Source organism: Equus przewalskii, chromosome 3 (assembly GCF_037783145.1).
Source record: "Equus przewalskii isolate Varuska chromosome 3, EquPr2, whole genome shotgun sequence".
NCBI lineage: Eukaryota > Metazoa > Chordata > Mammalia > Perissodactyla > Equidae > Equus > Equus przewalskii.
In genome coordinates, this window is record NC_091833.1 from 57,121,001 (window position 1) to 57,133,204 (window position 12,204).

The window sequence follows — 12,204 nt, forward strand, 5'->3', positions numbered from 1 at the left end:
GAATTTCTACATTAAAAAAGGGAGCTTGTGGGGGCTGGCCCCGTGGCCGAGTGGTTAAGTTCGTGCACTCCGCTGCAGGCGGCCCAGTGTTTCGTTGGTTCGAATCCTGGGCACGGACATGGCACTGCTCATCAAACCACGCTGAGGCAGCGTCCCACATGCCACAACTAGAAGGACCCACAACGAAGAATATACAACTATGTACTGGGGGGCTTTGGGGAGAAAAAGGAAAAAAAATAAAATCTTTAAAAAAAAAAAAAAAAAGGGAGCTTGTGGAGGAGAGAAAATATCAGTTGTTTATTCAGTTTCTCATTTGTTCTTTACCAAATTCTTATTAGATTGAGTTAAATTTATTTTACATAATTTCCTGGTAGGCCAGAAACTAGTTGTATGCCCACGTCAACATAACTAGTGCGGTGGTTAAGCGCAAGGACTGCAGCCACATCTCCTAGGTTTGGAGCATGGTCCTGCCAGACAGTCTTCTAAGCTTGAACAATTTTCTTCACCTCTCGGTACACTAGTTTCCTTATCTATGTAGTGGAAATAATGGTATCAACCTCATAAGGTGTGAGGATTAACTGAGTTGATACTTGTAAAGGATTTAGAACAGTGCCTGCCACATTCTAAGCATCTCTGAAGTTTTGCTATTAATATACTATTTGATGTTCCTTTGTTATTTCTATGTTCTAATGTTAACATTATTTAATATACTTTTTTTGGGGGGGGGGGAGATAAGCCTTAAGCTAACATCTGCTGCCAATCCTCCTCTTTTTTGCTGAGGAAGACTGGCCCTGAGCTAACATCCATGCCCATCTTCCTCTACTTTGTATGTGGGACACCTGCCACAGCATGGCTTGCCAAGTGGTGCCGTGTCTGCACCCAGGATCCGAACTGGTGAACCCCGGGCTGCCAAGAAGCAGAACGTGCGAACTTAACCGCTGCACCACCAGGCCCATCCCTAATATACTATTTAATGTTCCTTAAAATATTATCAGGAACTGCTACTGCATCCTCCTACTTCCCATAACTACTCTAGCAGAACCAAAAAAAGTCAGCACTACAGGAGGGAAGAGCAGAGTCTCTCCCTTTGATTTTTAAGCACTGAAGTAACCAATTTTCTTACATCCAATTTCTATGACCTAACCAGTCATCAATATTTCTCTTTACTGTGGAACAAATGAGGTCTACTTCAGTAGTCAGCTTAGCAAGATGTCAACATAGGGAATACAAAACTCAGTGCTAAGGAAACTTTCACTCTTATATATGTAACAGTTTATGTTGAATATTAATATTTTAAATTCCTTATGAAATTATGCTTTCTTTTTTCCTTTCTTCCACCAACATACCCAACAAATATAATTCCTGTCCAGTTAGAAAGAAGGAAATCAGTAAATAACTAGAGAAATTTAACACTCTTCCTCTAAAATCTAAACATAAAATCTTTTTAATCAAAAACAACAGGTTAATCCTGGCTTTGGAATCAGAGAAATCATATTAAAATGCATACACTGTGATTCATTCAAAACCTGAATATAGCAATATATAATCCTATAAAGCCACAGAGATTTTAGATCAAGGCAAAAAAGGTAAATCAAACCTGAAATGAATGGATTAGCAGAAATGGAAGCGTTACTGTAATACTCCTTTGTATTGAGTAATAGAGAAGCAGATTTTGTCAAATCTTGCTTTCTAATTCCCATCTGGAAAAGCCTTGCTCTGGAAATGAACAGGTCTGAAGGAATGCCTTTGACATCTGTAAAGTTAAAAAGCATCAATAATTGGAATGGGCTTAATCCCCCATTCAACAGCAGGTACTTTATATACAATCATAAGAAGTGATGAAAGTCAGACACAGATGCACAAATTGTTAGATTTAATCAGATTTGTCCTCTACCCCTGGTTTAGTCTACTCTGTTATAGCTTCTACTAAACCTGGGTTAACCAAAATAGATGGTCAGATATGTAAGGAATAAATCCAGGTCAAAAATCAGGTTTGAGACGTGAGGTGATAACTTATTTTAACTCCATGAACTACCAAATACAGAAAGCTTTCATTAAGAGTTTTGCGTGTATCATTGTGCATATATTAAAGTGAGTCTTTGAAATGGGACTGGTGTTTGTCCCTTTGAGATTCTGAAATGAGACAAAGAGATTGTGTCAAAGAGGAATGATGGTGGAGCAGCCAAAATAAATAGAGGTAGTAAAGATGAGATTTAGTGGTTTAAAACACTGGCTATTTATGATGCTTAAAATGTTCTTTGGAGGAGCATACACATTTAGTTGCTCTGAAATCCATTCTGTGTTCACAGCTCCAGCTGTTAAGTGTTCATTTCTTTTCCCACATGGTTGTATGAAGGTAGAGGAAGGAAGATGAAATTTGTAATTACATAATTAAATAGCAGTATTGGTTTCACTAGAAATTGGTTATAAAAGTTACACATTTCTATAAACTTTTCCCAAGTTTTTTGGAGAGTTTTTATTCCAATTATTTACTAATAAACTGTCCTATTAGAAGTCTAAAGAAAAATATATAAATATGCTGGAAAATGTCTCATCAGAACCTCTAAGCATATTATTACCCACTGCTAGATTGTTTATATAGTGTTGTACATACTCTTGTAAAGTAAGCCAAAAATTTGAATAACTGATTGTATTAGAACTAATGCTACTAGAAATGGTACTATTTTCTTATGTTTCTTCATTTATATAGTAAAATTGTTTTTTTCAAACTGAGTAAATATGTGAATACCATATATGCATATTAGTTGTTAGTATTGTTATACTTCCATAGTAGTAGAAGTATCTTAAAATTAAGGACATCACAGTCACATAAAGATTTACATTCAGAGAAAATAAAAAATGTCCTGTTCAGCTTTGTCTCATGTTCATGCAAATAAGAGAATTTTTACTCTTCATCTCCCATCTTCGTTAAATCTTAGTTCCAGTATAAAAAAATCTGCAAACTCCATATGCAGCAACCTTTCTCCCTCTTCTGACCTCAATCCTCACAACCATAAAACACAAGAAACTTTAAAACTGAATTATTTCTTACCATATGGGATCTGAGAATAAGATCAAACCAAACCTAGACAAATGCCATGCAGCAAGTCGACAACTGTTCCTGGAGTCCTGGGCGATGCCTGGGAGAGTGCCTGCCAGGGCCTACTGTTTTCAAACGAGTTTCATTTCTCTAACAATTTAAATCTGCCAAGAGGAAACCGAGACAATCAAGCTTAGTGCCAAAAAGCCCCAAGCTCAAGCTAGAGATGTATCCTCTCTTTAGCCTGCTGATGAGAGAGGGAGTGGAGGGAGAGGAAAGGATGAAGATTCATAATGAGTAGGACAGAGGCTCAGTATGCATTTGGAATGCCACAATAGGACAATTTCTGGCCCTCATTATGTTACTCTGTTCAGCTGCCTATCTAGAATAGAGAATACCCCCTTCCTTTCCCTTTACCAACTCCCATTACGTTTGGGTTCAATATTGTCTGCAACATACCTTCTTCCCACCTCCCCATCCTAGCCCTCCCAGAACTGTGTCACCAGAGAGACATCTTATCAGAGACATCATATCCCCTCTGGTCCAATTTCAAAACAAGGTCTTGGTGCCAAGGAAACCTTCCCAGGAAGATCTAACATTGCCCTGGCTCTCAGTTTTCCGGCTTTCTCCTTCTTTATATCACCTTAAATTCACTCACAAAAAGGGTTGGTTAAGAAAGGCAAACTCTCCAAGGACTCCAGCGAGTAGAGGAGAGAAAATGAGAGGGCTAGTGGCAGCCTCCAACACCAAAGAGCCACATGCACTGAGGAAGGATGAGAACCTGCTCTGCCAACCTGGCACCAGCCTTCCTAGCACCTCATGTTTGAGAAATGAGACCCACTGTTTCCTAGCACAGGTCCAGGTGGTAAAAATCCATAGTTTTTCCAAGAAGATACCTCCAATCATAATACCAAAATGACAATAAGTTGAGATAAAAAGTGGTTGCAAATAAATCTGTGCTGTTTTAAAATACAATATTTTCAGAATCACAAGTTTAAGATTTTCCCTGTTTTCTACTGTAGCTGAAATATGATCTTTTGAATCAGATTGTTCTAGATGCAAATCCTAGCTCTCCACCAAGAAGCTCTGTGACCTTAGGAAAATGATTGATAAATTATCTGAGTTTCAGCTTCCTCATTTTTAAAAGGAGCATAAAAAACTTATTTCACAGGGTAATTGTGAGGATAAAATAGGATACAGTTGACGTGAAGCCCACAGAGCTGCTGTGAAGTTATCACTGATACATGGTACGTGCTCAACAAAGAAGAGCTACTAGTAGTTTTCAATTTGGGTAAAAATATGATATTAAATGATCTTGCTCATTTTAGGATTAAGATAATCACTGGAAATACTTTGCTTTTGAAATTCTTTCAAGAGATTTTCTCTCAATCATCTTCAATTAATCCTGGAAAATCCATTACTTGCCACATGACATCAGAGCAGAGAAGAGCTTTATAATCACAATCGAGAATGAATTTGAAACAGACGCTGTGTCAGGAGTAAACTGAGATGATCTTTCCAGAAAACATTTTGGCAATAAGTGTCAAAGGCTTCAGAATTCCATTTCTAGAGATATGTCCAAAAGGCATGATCAAGATAGCACTAATGATGTTCATTTCAACTTGTTAAAAATTGGAAACCATCTGTATGCCCAACTACAGAAGTCTGTTTAAAGACATTATGATATATCTAAGGAAGCATTATGCAGTCATTAAAAATATTGTAGAAAAATACTGAATGACCTAAAGAAATAATCACATAGTAAATGAAAAAGCACACTGAAAAACATTATAGTATCCCATTAACAAAATACATTTCCTAGAGAAAAAACATTAAAAGGATACACACCAAAATATTAACATCTTTATATCAACACAGTACGATTATGGCTGATTTGATTTTGGAGTTTTTCTTTTTGCTTTTCTGAGATTTAAATTATTTTTGGCAAAATATGTATTGGTTAGTAATTTAAAAATAATATAAATGAGGGGCCGGCCCTGTGGCCAAGTGGTTAAGTTCGTGTGCTCTGCTGCAGGCGGCCCCGTGTTTCCTAGGTTTGGATCCTGGGCGCGGACATGGCACTGCTCATCCAGCCACGCTGAGGCAGCGTCCCACATGCCACAACTAGAAGGACCGACAACTAAGAATATACAACCATGTACCAGGGGACTTTGGGGAGAAAAAGGAAAAAAAAATCTTAAAAAAAAAATAAATAAATAATATAAATGAATTTGCTTGAGTTTTAAATGTTACCATTTCATTGAAAATTCAGAAATAATGATGTCCGTATACTCAAGCATAAGTCCACTCATACTTACCTACACATATTTATTCACATTTCCCCAAAAGTCAATATATTTATATACATTATGCATTGCATAAAGAGGCATACTTTCAGTGATGAAAAATTCCTACTAATTTCTCATAGAAAAATTTTATATTTCTTCAAATATTCACTTAAAACCCAATTTTAAGCACTATTTAATAAATAGTTTCATAATATCTTTTAATCCCTCTTCTTTGTAAAGTCTTCAAATGCTGCTGACCTTGCATAATAATTTTTCCCTTACAACATATTAATTATTGTTCTGGCACCTCTGGCCTACTCATGAAATCAGTGAAGTGTGAAATGCCTCTGTGCAGAGTAATATTTCATATTTGGTACTTTATGTATTAATTACTTCTCTGTTTTTGCTAATGTAGTCAGAAAAAAAAATAACCTACCTCATTTTGTAATGAACTGTCAATGAGGAAAACAGCAAACAAGGTACATTTGCTGACCTACTGAAAGCAGGTAAGAGACGAGGTACGTCTACACCAATACGCTTCTTGTTGTCACAGCCTCTTCTTATGTAAGCCTGCTGCTTAATAAGTGAGGGTCCTTCTTATAGCAGTGACTGGCTTTCTTCTGCTTAAAATAACAGATTCGAAGTCTGAAAAGCAAGTAATCTAAGCCATGCCTCATTGTTTTGAGCCTGAAGTCCAAAATAAAATACAAAGTCGAATTCAATGTCAACAGAAGGTACACAGAGTGCAATTCAAAAACTTAACAATTTGCCAAACTATAATCTGCGAAGAGAAAAAATACGGGAAGCTGCTAGTATATTAAAATTCTATTCAGTTGCCACTTCAGCTGCTCAACAGTTAAAATATAAATCAGTTTGACAATCTGAAAGCAGCAGTTTTAATCCTGAATTCTAGGAGCTTGTGTGCTTCTCTCTCTCTCGCTTTCTGTCTCGCTCATTCTCTCTCTCTTTAATGACAGTCATTCAGCCTGAACAAAAAAATTCAAGTATGACATTTCTTGATTCAAGAGCTGTGTTAAGCAGTTATAAAGCTGCTGTAATTTACAGCAAAGAATAAAGCTAACCTAAGAGACCTCAGCCCCAATTTGCTAAAACTTATTACACCTCATTGGCCACTGAATAGCCGAAAGAAGAAAAAAGGGAAAAAAAACTTATCTGAATAAGAAACTTTACTAGCATTAGCCTAATGAGAAATGATTGGCTTAAAATTGCTCTGGCTACATCGATAGGTTCAGTTTAACACTATTTACGATGTTATGATTTCCTATTTCCTGAGTTATATAAAAGCCAAAGCAGTTACTGAAACAATACTAATGAGTCGATAGATGTTTTCAGATGTCTGTTTGACTCCTGAGTCTAGTTAAATGTCTCAATATGATATACGCAGTTCTCTACTGAATATCCCGGCTGTTGAATTAATGTAAAGGAAAAACATATATAAAATTATCTTAAGCTATAGTGTCTTTGAGACTATAGATATCCCAATAGAGTTGATTTCATCCACTTATCACTTTAGAAAGCGTTATGAACATGCTAAATAAATCACGAAGGATGTGTGATCATTAATAACTAGCCTCTTGTTAATGACAGTCCACAGCTCTGTGAGGGAGCATGCACTACCTGGGTTGGCACCACACCAGCTTCAATCCACATATTTAATAAGAATTTTCTATTGCAATATGTATTCTCATTTGCCAGAATGATTTGGGTAATGCTAAAGACATGGGACAAACTCATGGTCAAAATGTTACTATGTAAAAATAAAGTAACAAGTGGCTAGTTTACCCTAAATTCAGCATTCTTGGTCCAAAAAGATTCTAACATTCTCAGAAACTAATCCATAATGGTAAATCTGGTGTGATGACTTATTTCTCCACAATTTTCTAAAACTTCCATTACATATTAACAGGTGTATAATACATAGTCTTTGTAGTACAAAACCCCCACAAAACATTGATAGACTTAGGCCAGAAATAAAGTTCTAAAGAGTGATTTGAGTGAGTCACAGCATGTACCAATCAGTTGCAATATCTCATGACTTTTGAGATTCTCAGATATGATAACTTTCTAAAATATGGATCAGGTACTAAAGACCATATCCATGGCTAAAAGGAAGGAAACATTCAAAGGTATTAAACACAGACAAATCTATAGCATATGTATTCTTTAGAACATCTACAAAAATTTTCCTTAAGAACATATAAAGTAAACAAAGCAAAGCCCCCTTCACCTATCACCAACCCCACCCTCATCACTCAAGAGGCCGGTGTATTTGCTTTCTATTTTAGGTTACTTACTAATTTCACAACTGATTTATTGGTACAAGTTATTCAATTATGAAAAAAATTCATGTGCATATACATAGATATATAGGATAATTTTAAATAAGTTTAAAAGCAAATCATTTCTTGCCTTTTTTGGTTTGTAGAGTTAAATTGAGTTGATCTGAGAATTACTAAAGAAAATGAGCAACGTATGTTCTGCTTAGAACACAGACAGTAGAATTTCAGATTAAAATCAGAAGACTGTTGATAGAAGGAGGCCAAAGGTTAATGTTTGGAAGCAGAAATCACTTCTCATAAATTGTTGGCTTACAAAAATAAAAGACTTACCCTTTTCTTTTGTTCAAAGTGTATTTGTCCATCCCTGCTACTACCCATGGCAGTTATATAATACACTGCTGGGAGAAAAAAAATGGAATATTTGAATGCCCAAGGATGCATGCAGTGTCATTCTACCAAAGCTTCCAACACTGAAGTGTTTGTATTATTAACATCCTCTAAAATTTACTATAGTGACTAATTTGCTATAGTCACTGGACAGAAATCATGTAGCATGATTTACACTACTACAAAATCTTTACTAACTTGTGCACCATAAATTTGATCATTTTATAATTTAGTGCTAAATCTCTTCTTTTAATGAAAGGAGAGTGATCGTGATTATTATTAATGCTATTTTTAGTTAGTTTTAAATTATGCCATTATGATAAAACATTCTACTTAATTTAATATTTCAACTCAAAATTAACTTCCAAAGTCTTTAATTCTAGTCAGTCTGCATAATTACAAGGTTTTGTAATACTCTTGCAATTGAATCTCTAAAGTGCATTTAACAATAGAGAGTGTTAGGTGGATATCTTATTTAGGTATTGCAGCTTAGAGTTCGTCTTGGTTTTTCAGAATTCTAACAGACAGCATTCTAATTAAGAAATTAAAAATCTCTCATTCTTGAAGAAAAGATAAACAATGGATAAAGCCATTTATATCATATTCTGATAGAAGCATTGCATGATTTTAGAGGGCTGCGTAATGAATTTTCTGTTTTTTTAAAGAAAATTATGCTTTTGGAAAAATAAACAACAGTTAACATGTCACCTCAGAATGCTCTCTTGTGCCATCTTCTTCCAATTTACAGCATCTGATGAATGGAAAGTGAATTTTGACATTTTGTGGAGAGCAGGAGTTATTTCACATGCTGACAGGTGCTACTGTAAAAGCAACTTGCAACTTAAGACCACCATCTACTGGTTCTGCCCAATGCTGCAAAAGCTATCAGTGTAACATCCAACCGATTTTAAATGCACCCTACTAAAACATCGACAAACACTCTTTCAAAGAATTTACTAAACTGGTCACCTACCTCCTAACCAATAGTTTAATATTCAATTTGCACATTCTTAAAGTCATTCACGATTCTTCAAGAAAATACAACAACTACACTGTTGTTACCTATGGTGATTATTTGTAGATATTTTTTCACATCATAAACATGATACTCTTCAATTAGACTTGATTGAGAGAAAGAGATATCAAAATTTATGCCACCCCACAGAAAAAGATACTCTGTGACACTCAGAATCCTATTTAGGAACGAAATAGAAAGACACTTCGTTAACAAGGCCTCTTTATAGTAATTCATATTACTTTCCACTACTCAAGAGCTATGGTTTAGTATTGACTTTGGTGGGATACTACTGTCAGGAAAGGGACATGGAATTGTAACCTGGGTCAAAACCTTCTCTGGAGCCTTTTAAATTACTCTGATTAGTAATTTCCAGAGCTAGATAAAAGTCTAATTCAATTTCCTAAGAGCTTCTACCTTAGCTCTGCTCCCTCTCAACTGAACTCTTGTTTTTAAACTTAGAGACAAAGCATTACATCTATGAAACCTTTGTTTCTTTCATGTACGACCCCACCTTCTTGGAAAAATGTAATTCCTTACTTCTAAGTTCTTCAAATCACTTCATTCATTCATTCATTCAACAAATATTTGTTAAGGGCGCTAGGCTCTGTGGCAGTTAATGGAACGCACAGGTAAGTAAAAAATACAATTCCAATGAACATAATCGGGGATTAAAAATTTACTTATATGCTTGTCTGGTTCCACCAAGAAATGAAATATACCATTATAAACAATTTTCTAGTCCTTACATTAAATATACCTTTTAGGAATTTGCAAAACTATGTATCCCCTCCCCAACTTCCACCATTTGAAAGATATGGATAGCCAGTAAGGCCACTGCTTATCACAGACAGGTGAAGTGACTATCTATAGGGCTGTTTTAAGTCCTCTGCTCATCTCTATATATCCTGTGAAGTCTCCATACACACATGGTAATTTTCTATTTCTTTGGGATTTGTTTCCTCATTTTCCCAGTCACCCAGACTTGAAGTCTTGCCTCAGCTTTTCTGATTAAGAGAGAAGCAATGAGACAGAAACTCCCTTATCGTCCCAACACTAAATCTATCAATTTACCTGAATGTCTAACTTTAATTTCTGCCTTCCTGTCTATTTTAATGAAAGACAGGCCCTTCCTATCAAAAGTCAAGTCTCTACTGCACCCTACACATATCAGCCCCTGGATCCTCAAAAAATTTCCTCCCGCAAATAAGATTGTCTTCATACTACATTATCGACTTTCCCCTCTCCATTGGATCATTCTCATTAACAGACAAAGAACCTTTAGTTCTGTGCATTAAAAAAAATCTCCTTAACATTCTACTCTCTGCTACCCCGTTGCATTATCCCCTTCACAGTAAAATTTCTTTACAAAGTTGTCTGTAATCTCTGCATCTATTACATCACCTCCCATTTCCTCCTCATCCTATTCCAGTAGGCCCTCTGCCCCACCATCCACTGAAATTGCACATTAAGATCACCAATGACAGGCTGGCCCCAGGCCTAGGTGGCATAGTGGTTAAGTTTGTGTGCTCTGCTTTGGCAGCCTAGGGTTAACAGGTTCGGATCCCAGGTGTGGACCTACGCACCACTCATTAAGCCATGCTGTGGTGGTGTCCCACATACAAAATAGAGGAAGATTGGCACAGATGTTAGCTCAGGGCCAATCTTCCTCACACACACACAGAAAAAGATCACCAGTGATTTACATGTTTTCACAATCAACAGTGAACATTTCTGTTCTCATCTTCATGGATTTCTCAGCAGCACTGGACCATTCTGTCCTCCTGGAAAGTCTCTCTGTCTTTGGCTCTAAGATACTTCACTCTGCTGGTTTTTCCCTTGTCACTACTACCCATTCCTTTGCTGGCTTCTTATTCTCTGGGAGACCTCAATATTGGAAAGCCTCAGAGTTTGGAGTTGGGGCTCTTTCCCTTCTTTACACCTTTTCTTTAGGTGATTTCATTCAGTACCATGACTTTAAAGAATATCCATATTTCCAGTGATTCCAGAGATTTATTTCTCTAGCCTTGAACTTTACCACAAATTGACTTTTAGATCCAACTGACCTCTAGATATTTCCATTTGAATTTCTAATATTCATCTCATTAACATGGCCCAAACAAAATTTCCAAGACCTGAAAAAGTGTCTCCACCTTGTTTTTTAACATATCACTATATAGCACCACAATCTACCTAGTTGCTCAAGCAAATATTTAGAAATTGTTTCCTTTCCTCTCCATCCTATATCTAATCCATCAGCAAATCTTATTAATTCTACTTCCCAAATATCTCCTGAACCCATGAACTCCACCTCTATAGCTACAAACTGGACAGCTACTATTGTCTCCTAACATATTGCTTGGCTTCTGCTCTTGTTATACTACAATTCCTTTGTCACACGTTAGCCAGAGTGACCTTCTTTAAGACAGAATTTATATCACGTACCTGCTCTATTTAAACTTCCCAAATTAAAACCCCTAACCCTGGCATCCAGAGCCCTGTACAAAGTGGGCTCTGTTTACTGCTCTGTCTTCACCTCTCTATGCTCTTTGCCCACCACGCCCCACACACACTTGCCTTACTTGGGTTCCTCAAGCATGACCCTCCCATTCTTTCCTCTGGGCTTTTGTACTTGCTGGTGCTTCTGCTGAGACACTTGCCTCCATATCTTTAGATGGTTGGTTCCTTCCCATCATTCTGATCTCTGTGTATGTGTCAGTTCCTCAGAGAGGCCTTTCTGGAGCATTCAGTGTATGTAATCCTAATCCCTAATCCCTCTCTATCAATTTACTCTTTTATTTTCATGATAACACTTATTGCTACCTGATATTTTTTGTTTGTTTATTTGTTTATGGTCAGTTCCTTCCTAGTAGAATGTGTATTACATGACAACAAAGAACTTGTCTGCCTTGTTCACCATGGCATCCCTAGCATGTGGAATAGTGCATGACATTTGGTAGATGCTCAATAAATCTTTATGGAATTAATGGATAAATTACTAATTAACTAATTAGTGGCCTTTCCATTCTTCCCCAAAATCAGCCCACATCCAGTGAGGCCAAGACCTGACAATCTTACTTTATGCTATTTATTTATTTATCTAGTCCTCCTTATTCCTGCAGCTACCACTCTAGCCTAGATCCTTATGACTCACATTCTTTACTGCCTCCTTGA

The 12,204-nt window shown here is 36.6% G+C and overlaps 1 long non-coding RNA gene across 1 annotated transcript in view; it reads right to left on the bottom strand.

The window, feature by feature from the left end:
* Nucleotides 1-1,633: 1,633 nt before the first annotated feature.
* The window catches only part of LOC139082292 (uncharacterized), a 312,080-nt gene continuing 301,509 nt past the window's right edge, over nt 1,634-12,204 (bottom strand). Inside the window, exons 14-17 of the long non-coding RNA XR_011538145.1 lie at nt 8,724-8,766; nt 7,959-8,026; nt 5,765-6,015; nt 1,634-1,753 (exon numbers count right to left, since the gene is read on the bottom strand). This is a non-coding gene — a long non-coding RNA (uncharacterized lncRNA). The remainder of the gene's footprint in view (nt 1,754-5,764; nt 6,016-7,958; nt 8,027-8,723; nt 8,767-12,204) is intronic.